Source organism: Oratosquilla oratoria, chromosome 40, assembly GCF_046742065.1.
Source record: "Oratosquilla oratoria isolate Oo_2021 chromosome 40, ASM4674206v1, whole genome shotgun sequence".
NCBI lineage: Eukaryota > Metazoa > Arthropoda > Malacostraca > Stomatopoda > Squillidae > Oratosquilla > Oratosquilla oratoria.
In genome coordinates this window covers 39,641,643-39,652,884 of record NC_134816.1, presented here as the reverse complement: position 1 = coordinate 39,652,884, position 11,242 = coordinate 39,641,643, and the positions used below count along the sequence as shown (strand labels likewise).

Sequence of the window (11,242 nt, the reverse complement as noted above, 5' to 3'; positions counted from 1 at the left end):
AAATAATGGTTCTAATAACTACTTTCTATAAATCGTAGTTTCTTTGGCTGTTTCCTTAACCCAAGGCACCATAAAACATGTGTACAGATACATGCATTCATGACAACTACATGAAATGCTCCTCTTCAGACAGTTAAAAGAATTATTAAGTAGTTATATTATTACAAAGCATCCTGACGGCACCCAGTCACAAATGTGGACTTAAAAACAACCCCTTAAAAGCGACAATGACGATTATGAAACTATGAAGCCCTACATAACAGTGCCTCTCCAACCCTATTCTTCAATCACATTATGATGACTTATTCTACTGCCAAACAAGATTACGTTTCTCCACTACAGACCACAAGCCACGTTGGGCCAAGGAGTAGGTTCATGGGTTGCATGACTTGCATAGTTGCCATACGCTCCCTGATGACCCTTATAGAACACGACCCACAAACAGGTGACTAGATGACACAAGAGTTGATCTCTATGCATGGTGTTGGACTTTTACTGACTTGTTTCTCCATAGCATTTCACTACTCACTGTAGGGGTTCTCTAATATGACTATTAGTACTTCAATAAATACATTGAAAACAAGACAAAAATCTGCTCCAAAGAATGACATTATCAGGTCAAAGAAACGGTTTATTCACAGCTTCAAAAACTCTAACATAAATACACACCCTGGCGAGAAGAAATGAAAACAATCTAAACAGAGGTGTCACTCCCAATTTATATTCTTTTTGATTCTAGCACGGAAAAAATAAACCGAGAACAATTCCCTGCCACAAGAACGACATTCCTGCATTCTACTCGCTTTCGAATAATCACTGACGCCTGAAAAAGAGACTGCCTGAAACATGATGAGGAAATAAACGGAGCTCTGCACGCCTTATAAGGACACAACCAGAAATAGCTGGTGCATTGCGCTGCTCCCAATGCTTACGTCTCATCTTGCCAATGTCTTGTCCGCTCCTGTCTCCCCCAACCACTAATCTTTATCTTGCAGCCAAGAACAATGCAACTGTCTACACTACCAAAACTATATATTCCCACCTACATTACTCAATTACAAAAGAAGTGTACAACAAATATTTGTCAATGTGTAAATACTCATCCAGACTTGTATTCACAACAATGTGTATCTTGTAAATAGATAACAAAAAAACACACACAAGTAGGTTTGAGTGTACTGTACATGAGGGGCATGGCTGACTAGCGGGAAGAAAAGGAACAAGATGGAGGATGAGAAAAAACAAACAGACAGACAAAGATAGAGATAGAGAGAAAAATGATGGAGGAGAAAGGAAAGAGATAGATCAGGCATCGAGAGAGAGTGATTGAGGAGTAAAATAGACACAGACAAACAGAGATAAATGATGAAAAGATGAGAGAAGATAAGCGATGGCAAGGTTAGGAGGTACAGGGAAGAGAAGTGTGGGGGGGGGAGAAATTGGGGAGTTATGGGGAACAAGGAAAGGGCCTAGAGGGATGGGGAGGAAAGGGGATTTGAGGAAGGATAAAGAAAGGAAGGAGGGGAAATGGAAGAGGGAAAGAGGGGAGAGGGAAAGAGGGGAGAGGGGGATTGAGACAAGGAGACAGAGAGGCAAATAGATGAAGGAATTAAATGGTAATTGGGGACGAAAAAAGGAGGAAGGAATAAAATGGAAGTAATAGAAGGTAAAGAGAAATGGGGAGGATAATGGGAGAGCGGAACGGAACGAAACAAATGGGTTGGAACTAATGGGGAGAGCATATGGGGAGTTGACGGAGACAGGCATGGAGAAGCATGGGGGGACAGAAGCAAATGGGAGGATAACGGAGATTGAAACGAGGGGGAGAATGGAGGAGGAGGAAGTGGAGTTTGGGGAGAAAAGAGGAGATGAGGCAGTATGGTAGGGGAGAAGGGGAGAAGGGAGGAAATGAGGGGAGGAGGGGAAAGGAGAGGAGGGGAGAAGGGAGGAAAGGAAGGGAGATGGGAGGGAAGGATGGGAAGGAGGAGAGAAGAGAGGGAAGGAGGGGAGAAGGGAGGAAATGAGGGGAGGAGGGGGAAAGGAGGGGAGGGGAGAAGGGAGGGATGGAGGGGAGGAAAGAGTGAGGGATGGGGAGGATGGATGGATGGATGGATGGATGGAGGGAGGGGGACAAGAGAAGGAGGGAGATAGGAGAAAGAGGTGAGAAGGGGACAACATGGGGAGGGAGAGGAGACGAATGGAGGGATGGAGGTCAGGAGGGAGGGAGAGAATGGAGAGGAACGAGAGGATGGAATGGGAGACAGGAAAGAGAGGGGAGAAGAGGAGACGGGACAAAGGGGAGAGGGAAGGGATGGAGGGGAGATGAAAAAGCTGGGAGGGGAGCGAGGGTAGGAAATAGGGATGGATGGGAGACTGGGATGGCAAAAATGGAGGGAGACAAGAGGAAGGGATGGGTGACAGAATAGAGACAGAAGGGAGAAACAGTGTTAAAGAGAAGAAACGGGTGAAAACGGATCGGAACGGAAGAAGGTCGAGCGGGAGACAGAAATGTTGTCAGGATGGAATGGGTAAAGTGAACAGAGGGGAGGGGGGCTGAACAGGACAGAAGCAAACGAGGGAGATGTCTGTGGGGGAGAACGGTGATAGGGAGGAAAAATTGGAAATAAAACACTGAAGAGGCACTGTAGAAGCGAGGCGGAAAAAGCGAATTGAACGAGAAAGGGGTGAAAATGAGTGGTGGGAGGGAAGATGATGGGAAAATGAGGGGCTAATAGGAACATGAAGAGGAAATGAGAGAAAAAGAGGGGGGTGGGGGCAAGCAAGGGATTAGAGAGCATGAGAAAAGGGGAAAAAGGGGAAGTATGCAAGGTGCGAGAGGGAACAATGGAGATGATGATGACTGAAAAAAAAAAAAATATATATATATATAAGAATGGGGGTATTGTAGGCGAGAATGGGTGAATGATCTGGGGTGAATTATGGGTGAAGTCAATAGGAGAGGCAGGGGATGACAAATTGTTAAATACAAAAGCAATTGTGCATTCTAGAGGGTGACTAACCAAGGTCAAGGTCATCCTCATGAAGGATTAGTTAATGAACCATAACATTATTTGAAAAAAAAAAAAGAAAAAAGAAAAAAAAAGAAAAAAAAAGAAAAAAAAAAAAAAACATACATAACATATAGAGAGAGGAGAGGGAGAGGGGACTAATGAAACCACAATGACAGAATTTCCATTCCCCTCATCCACATCAAAGATTTACCATCTTTTAATTATATTACATTTCAATAACCTTCACACTGGGGTGGTGGTGGTGGTAGGAGGAGGAGGAGGAGGAGGAGGAGGAGGAGGACAAATTTAGAATAAATAAAGAGATAATAAATAAACATAAAACAAAAATCATGGAATGTATCAAACATAACCCGAGGACATTTGAAAAGCACAAACAAAGCCGTAATGACGAGAAAGGTTTCTAACACAAAAGTACGGTTAAAAGCACAATTAACGTCATTCAAACTGTCAACTTCAGGCAGTAAATCTCTTTGGCAGGCCACTGTTATGTTTCGTTGACTTTAACAATACGACATTTAAAAAAATTACGAAAATAAAGTTAGACAAACACTTCAAATTTCAGACAATGGAAGTGAAGTGGACAGTACTTGTTGAGCATTTCTTTGACCTCACAGGTGTTCTACTATTTTTTTTCAATTACGATAAAAATTAAGCTACATTTCTCAAGTGCTGACGAGGGAAAAATTATTTGACGACTCATTAAGAAAAATATAGAATCGGCTCAACTAAACAGGCCACTGAAGTTGAAACAACATGAAACAATGGAACATATACAAGGTTGTTATAACAACTACACTTGCCTCCTTACTGAAAAATAACTTATCCTATGCCCCAAAGTAATACCATGTACTGGCAACTGGTTAAAAAACATGAGAAAAAAAAAAAAAAAAAAAAAGAGAGAGAGAGAGAGAAAATGCCAGTTTTTTCTTATCTTATGAACTAACTGTGGTGAGATCAGAAGTATGTATTACATTAAGGCTCTCCAAAGGTAAACACCTACCCTACAATGCCTAACCAGGTGAGAACAATAATCCTGACAGTTTCTCTCAATAAATGAATAATCTACACTATACCCAGTCCCTTCTCCAATCAAATACAAATACAGGGAATAATACACATCCAGTATACTGATCATGTTTCCATTTTACAGTTGTGATACATGCCTCTTATTCAGTCATCAATTGTTTTTAATCCCCCCCCCCGCAATGCAATACAATGTCAGCAAGGACCATTAAGCCTTTTTCTTCTATCACGTCTGTTCACATTCCATGAATACAGATTTCTAAAAACCTTCTTACTGGTACGTTTCCATAAGATACAAAGGAAATCCCAAATATTCCACTACTTGTAAACTACTGCAAAGTTATGAAAGAATGAGGTTCTGGGATTCAAATTTCAAAGTTTTGTGATATGGTTCAAAAACTTTACTTTCCAAACTTCAAGGCAATCCAATACTTAATAAGTTTTAACTGAATTCCACAAAGGAAATTGAACACATATTTAGATTATTAGTCACAAAACATTTACTAAACAATTTATACTGTCATACTTTTACACTAAATCTAATTAAATAAAACTTCAGCAAATAAATGGTTCAAGAAATTGGTGATGAGTAAAATATAAATTTTAGATTATTCAAATAAAATGAACCTATTACATTTACTCCATCTGCCAAGAACAGCTTAATCTATGCAACTATTTACTTATAAAGCAATGAAAATAAACCTGACAGCTACATACCCTTTTAACATAAACTTATGTGTAATATAGTCTATAAATTCTTATGAATGGGCACATGTTGACAATCCAAGATTCCTATGAATACACAATTAACATCCTTTGAATTTACCAATTTCCCTGAAAGCTACCACTAATTGGTCATTAACCCATGCAGTTCTCACACCGTAAATTAACAAGCAAAGGTCACATGAATAACAACTCAGCAGGTGCTTTTCTCTATGTATGGGACGAGACCAGATTTTTATAAAACCTATCTCCTTTAATAACTCCCATTTCATGTAAGGTCCCACCACACAAAGTTTCTCCCTGATGCTGCTGTTGTTTGTACCTACTTCCAAACCATCAGTAACAGTATAGTAATGGTTCTCAATCTCCCTATAAAGATATAGTGAGGGACTATGTATGCAATGGTTCCCCCCTTATCATTATCATCCCAGATTTTCTATCTGTGGGTACATCCCACTGTTATGCTATTACCTTTTGATCTTTATTTGGCCACAAAGTCAAGGAGAGGGGGGGGGTCACCGATTTAATGAAGCGGCCTTGCTGTGGATGTGCTGTGTCTTGCGACACTGCCTCTGACCCAGGGCAGTGGACAGGATGCAGGGATGACCCATCATCCAGGGAGGGTGGAGGGGAGTGGAGTGTATTAGGGATGGAGTGGGTGGGAATGGTTTTTATGCCTTTTTCTTTTTGGCTACCTCTCTTGTAAGGGAGAAAAAGCTTTTGGTATATGTATGTACAAAGTCAAGTTCCACCATTTATGGTAACCAATCAATCTACTGTTTCATCTCCTTTTTACAAAATACCTGAGGCTCAAAATGTATGATAATAAATCACAGGTTGGCCTACAGACCATTCCAAGAAATGTTGTATAATTGTCCGTATTCTGGTCATTCTCGACCATGCAATGTGTTCCAAGTATTTTATGAGGTGTGTTTATCTTGGCTATGAGGTGCCTGTTCCTAGCCTATTTTTGTGATAGCCCACGGCTTCCAAATGAGGTTGTAACCCAGTCTGCAATGAGTTTGTGTTATAGCATTTTCTCAAATGGTTACAAACCTATTTGGGCCACATCTCTCCCTGTGGACCAACACAGAGAATATTGCCAATTACCTGGGAACTGTGCATCTCCTAAAAAGACCTACAGGAACAGCTTGATTACCTAGGGGTGCTTGTTTTTTGGTTAGACTTGTTTGGTCTGTTGTGTATTGTTTGTTTTGTACCTTGTGAGTGTATGTGCTTCCTACAAACAGCGAATGGTCATTTCCCCTCAGATCCCTCTGGTGGAACCAACAGTGGGCATCTCCACCTTCCTGAAGGTGCACACTCAAACCTAACTAGGCCTGAGATCTCTCTACCAACTGTGACTGTACTGCATCCATTTTTTCACACAATCATTACAGACAACTGAGTCCACTTGGCCAGACTGCGATGCGGTCACCACCCAGCACTTCTAAGCTACCAGAAGAGGCTGGACGACCGTGTTGTGAACAACTGCCCAGGATGTAACACTTCACCCCATACCATACAACACATAATGGAAGACTGCATTATACACAATCATGCACGCAAACAACACAACATACACTCTATAAAGGATTTGTGGGAAAACCCAGTTTCGGCTGTGGCCTTCCTTGGGGAGACGGGACTGCTCGGACAGACAGTCTAGGGAACGACAACAACAACAACAACTGATGGAAATCATGTGTTATATCCTCAAGACTAACGAAATGTATCCAGCAAGAGAGAGAGAGAGAGAAAAAAAAAACAAAAAAAAAAAACACTCACTTCATAATGTCAACACTCAGAGATTCCCTACACAGCAAACAAACTTTTGCAGCTTAAAAAAAATCCCAAATGTGTAGCACAAAACAGCAGCTACCAAACCAAACACACAAGACCACCTACCAAGCCAAACACATCAATCAGGTTTCAGAAGACAACAAGACTACACCACCTCCCCTACCATACCACACACAACACAAATATGAAAATTCTCCCAGTTCTCGCACAGTTTGTAATATAGTGAAACAAAAGGACACAAATTGCTAAAAACAGACGAGTGATTTCTCGGAAGGAATAATGATGTGCCTGCATATGATGTTGAAATTGCAAATGAGAATAATAGATAAAAAATCTAAAACATTACAGTTAAGATCTGTCTGCTGCAGGCGTTCGTTTAATCGATGCCTGGTTTGCGAATGAGCCTCACGCAGACTTCGCTCGCTTTCAGAAAGTGATACGATTATATGGAGTGTGTCATCTGGACTCTTTCTCAGCTGTTGTAGTGGTTGTGTTCAAGACTCGTTATTTTTTTTATCTTATATTATTTTTGTCAGAACTGTACCAAACGTGACAACACTTGCTACAGCGTTCAACTAATGGCACACCTAGTTATGAACCAAAGGGTCTCCTGTCAGCATGATCCTCCTTTGTAATATGATCTGATATTGTACAGTGACCATCTGCTGCCAATTCATTTATTCATGTATTTTATTGATTTACATTATTATAGTTTTTATTTATTTATTCATTATGATCTTTTTTGCATCCGACCTATATATGGACCAAAAGGTCTCCTGTTGGCATGCTCTGCCTTTGTAATCCCCCTTTCAGTGGGACCAATGACTAGTAACGGAACCGTAAGACGTCTGCAAGAATCATCACCACACCACCCACCTCCAAGCCCATAAGCATCCGCACTTCCATCAAGAAATATTAAGCCTCAAGATTGACTCTATGACCTCTGTCAACTTTGTTGGTATTTCCTCCGTCTTTGTACATAAAGTTTGCAACTGGAAATGGCCTAACTCATCCTACTACTATAAACTGGCTACATCAAAATGTTCCGCACAACAAACAACAATCTGATATTCTTCCTCAAGATCTATGAGAAGATTCGAAGACCATTGTCAAGTTCTGTGTAGCTACAGAATATTAGTCAGTGAAACATAAGACAACACTAATTCGTCCCACGTACAATACCCCCCTCTCCTGGAATGTGTATGGTGAAAAAAAGAAAAGAAAGAAAAAAAATATATATATATATAATAATAATAATAAACAAATAAAAAATAAATCAAATAAATATAAATAAACTGATAAAAAATATATGAAATAAATTAAATAAAAAATAAAAATCAAATAAATCAAATTTACTTCTCTATTCAGTTCATTTTCACAGAAATGCTGTCAAAGCAAGGAATACACTAAGTCTACTGAATAATGCAGTGGAAGATGGATAACTGATGCAGAGAGATCTAAAGGTCACGCCTCCCTGGACCTCTCTCTCTTCCTACCGCAGTGCCTCAGATTACCGTTCATCAATCAACCAGGAGCTTATGTTTTTAATACCCAAGTTGTACGACTTTTTTGTCCTAACCTCCGGCCTATCCACGGTTTAACCATTCATGATCTACTATTTTATTTTTATTTTAAATTTAACCTAAACACTAAGCCACAGGATGAATGTAAGGATGACAAGGGTGGGGCAAATGTGATATAGCAACAAACAAAGTTACACATTGTACGGCCCGATGCAGGACACTCACTCCATCCTTCTTAAACTGGACCTGTTGCATAAGGATAACGACTTCTGGACTGTCCATGGAGCATGTCCGTCAGGCACAGACGACTAAACTGTGACCAGGAAAGTACACAAGGAGTCCATCGCATTCTGTATCCACATACAATTGGCAAGAGAGGTCTACAAAATAACCGCACAAGGCAATCAATCCGTTGTCCTGATCTCTCTTGTCGAAGTTCAACGGCCTTCAGGTAAGACACGGTGAATGCACAGTGAATAGTCATTGTTTCCTCACCTAATCTAATTAAGATGATAGATTAAATCGCAAACTATCATGTCAATATTTCATGAGCACTATTATTTCTTTTAACTATTCACAATTATATCAACTTTTTAATTTTCATTTATTGTGGATGTATGGCAATTCAGGGTGAATTAATATAAATGATGATGATGATAACATGCAGATCATAAAATCAGACGAGAATATTATTTTCACAAATGTTGGAGGGAAATATGCCCCTAATATTGAAATAAACTCATAAAAGCACCAATATCAATCTATCATCACCTACGAATACAGCAATAACCGATAAAAAGAACAAAGAAATAATAAAAAAGGCGAAACGCATATATATGTATATATATATATATATATATATATATATATATATATATATATATATATATATGTATATATATATATATATATATATATATATACGAACGTTCGACTCGTGCATCATCGTACCAATGATTGTCGATAAGAACACACTGTATGTTTACATACGCGTGTTCGCACGTGGACGCGCGTTCTTATGAACGCAGGATCTGAACCGTGTTCTATTCTAAGCATTTATAAGAACACGAAAGAAAAATCTATTATAAAACGCAATTACATATTAAATATTAATTACCTAAGTTATATATACTTATCAAAAATAAACTGATCGCTTCCTATACGAGACGAAACATCTTAAACTATCTTTCCCATTTGAACCAAATTTCAATTAGCTACATTTAATTTCGCTAACATTTCGCAAATACATTCTAATTTCAAGATTCTTAGTACAAATGGAGTACATGTAAGAAGTATACGCATACTCTTATACATATATATATATATATATATATATATATATACACAGACGCATATAAACTAGAGAAAATGTAGATATGTACATAGAAAATGGAAGAGGATACATAGGAAAAATGTACGCGCGTGCACACATACACACACACGCACACACATACACACGTGACTTGTGTATACACACAAACATAAACAAACTTTGATATTTAGAATATTCGTGTAAAAATGAGATTAGATTGAATAGAAAAAAAAATTATTCTTTATATTATTGAGCATAAAGTTTGTCAGGTTTTCATTAGGGATTTTAGGGAGTTTTTTTCAGGGTATTAGGGGGAGTTTTGGGGGAAAGTGAGTGGGGGTGGGGTGGGAGGGGTGGTCCTATCAGCTGATTTTAAAATTCGCGCCAAAGAAGTCCCGCGAACACACAGCCGCGAGAGACAGAGAGAGAGAAACGTCTTCAACACTCACTTGACATGTAAATTTGTAGTTTCGATCCCTGTCCAGTTCAATAAAACTGAGAATTCACTAAAACAATATTCTTCAGTACACCAAATTAGCATCACAAAACACGGGGCGTAAATACATTATCCATTTTCAATCCACCCAAAACACATTTTTTCTCTTTAAAATAATAAACGACACACCTCACCACGACAGGAAACTCAACTACCTTCTTCTCCTCCCAACGGAAGAAAAAAAAAACACGAATTTTCCTTAACGCGGGCTCTTGCACTAAGAACCGATGAAACACGTACATAGACACACACACACACACACAAACTATCCCGCCTCAGTTACACCACTCTGAACCTCCACCGCCTCCCCTACCACCACCACCACCAACACCACCACATCCTTTCCCTCCCTCTCACTCCTCCACCACCATCCAATCCAACGCATAACAACTCTGGCTACAATCGATGGAATAAATGTAGATTCTATGTCTCAAATTTATTGACACCGAATTAATTTCCTTCCTGTAATATTTCTCACTGGTTTCCTTAAGTCACTGACGTATACACGTAGAGAAACAAGATATAGATTAAACATATTCAACAGTCTCTTCATACCCTCCCAAGGTATTATCACTTTAAGGCTACGTATATGTGCTTAAAAATTACCTAAAGGCACCAAAAGACGTGTAGATTTTAAGGAAGGTTCCATTAGCAAAGGCGTTGCCCCCCCAGACTCCGATATACTTGAAGAAATACTCACTCCGTCGCCATATTTCTAAATTCACGAAGATCCATCCACAACTTCCTCTATTTCAAAGCCCTTAAATCACTTAAAATCTAAATCTAAGTAACATAAACTCTCGAACTGTCTTTAAAAAGTAAAATACTTAATAAATATTAAGTGCGTCGGTTAGATATGTAGTCCCACAACACCAAGAAACAGACGATGGATGAACCTACTCACCTTTACCACCATCCAGCTGCAATTTTTCTTCTATTTTTAGCACTTATTTTACACAACACAACATTTTAAGTTTCAGTTTACATTCGCTAGGATTTCTTGTTTCTCACAGCTAACAAAATCCATTAATAGATCACTTAAAACCACAGTAAAACACAATTATTTGCTTTCATGACGCGCACACAACAAAGCCAGTGGACATTACAAAATGGCTGCCGAGCTGTATACTCATTCCGCTATGTAAAAACGAACGCGCTCTGACATACAACCGTGTTTTATAGATAATCACCTAAACAAATATGGATTTCGAGAAAATAAATTAACAGAAATTATTTTGCAAGTCTGCATAATATAATTATTTCATCTAAGTAATATATCATGTATAACAATAGTGTAAATCATCCATGTTTGTATAGGGTTTCCGTTTTCTTT

At 39.0% G+C, this 11,242-nt stretch overlaps 1 protein-coding gene across 8 annotated transcripts in view; it reads right to left on the bottom strand.

Moving 5' to 3' along the window:
• The window catches only part of LOC143020802 (uncharacterized), a 244,563-nt gene extending 233,523 nt beyond the window's left edge, over positions 1-11,040 (bottom strand). For 5 of the 8 annotated variants that reach the window (XM_076177567.1, XM_076177564.1, XM_076177570.1 and 2 more), the window contains exon 1: positions 10,814-11,040. The gene's annotated coding sequence lies outside the window, so the exon portion shown is untranslated. Of the gene's footprint in view, positions 1-9,862; positions 10,132-10,813 lie in introns of those variants that run through there. The other 3 variants (XM_076177568.1, XM_076177565.1, XM_076177573.1) reach the window with 2 other exon arrangements.
• Positions 11,041-11,242: the final 202 nt, after the last annotated feature.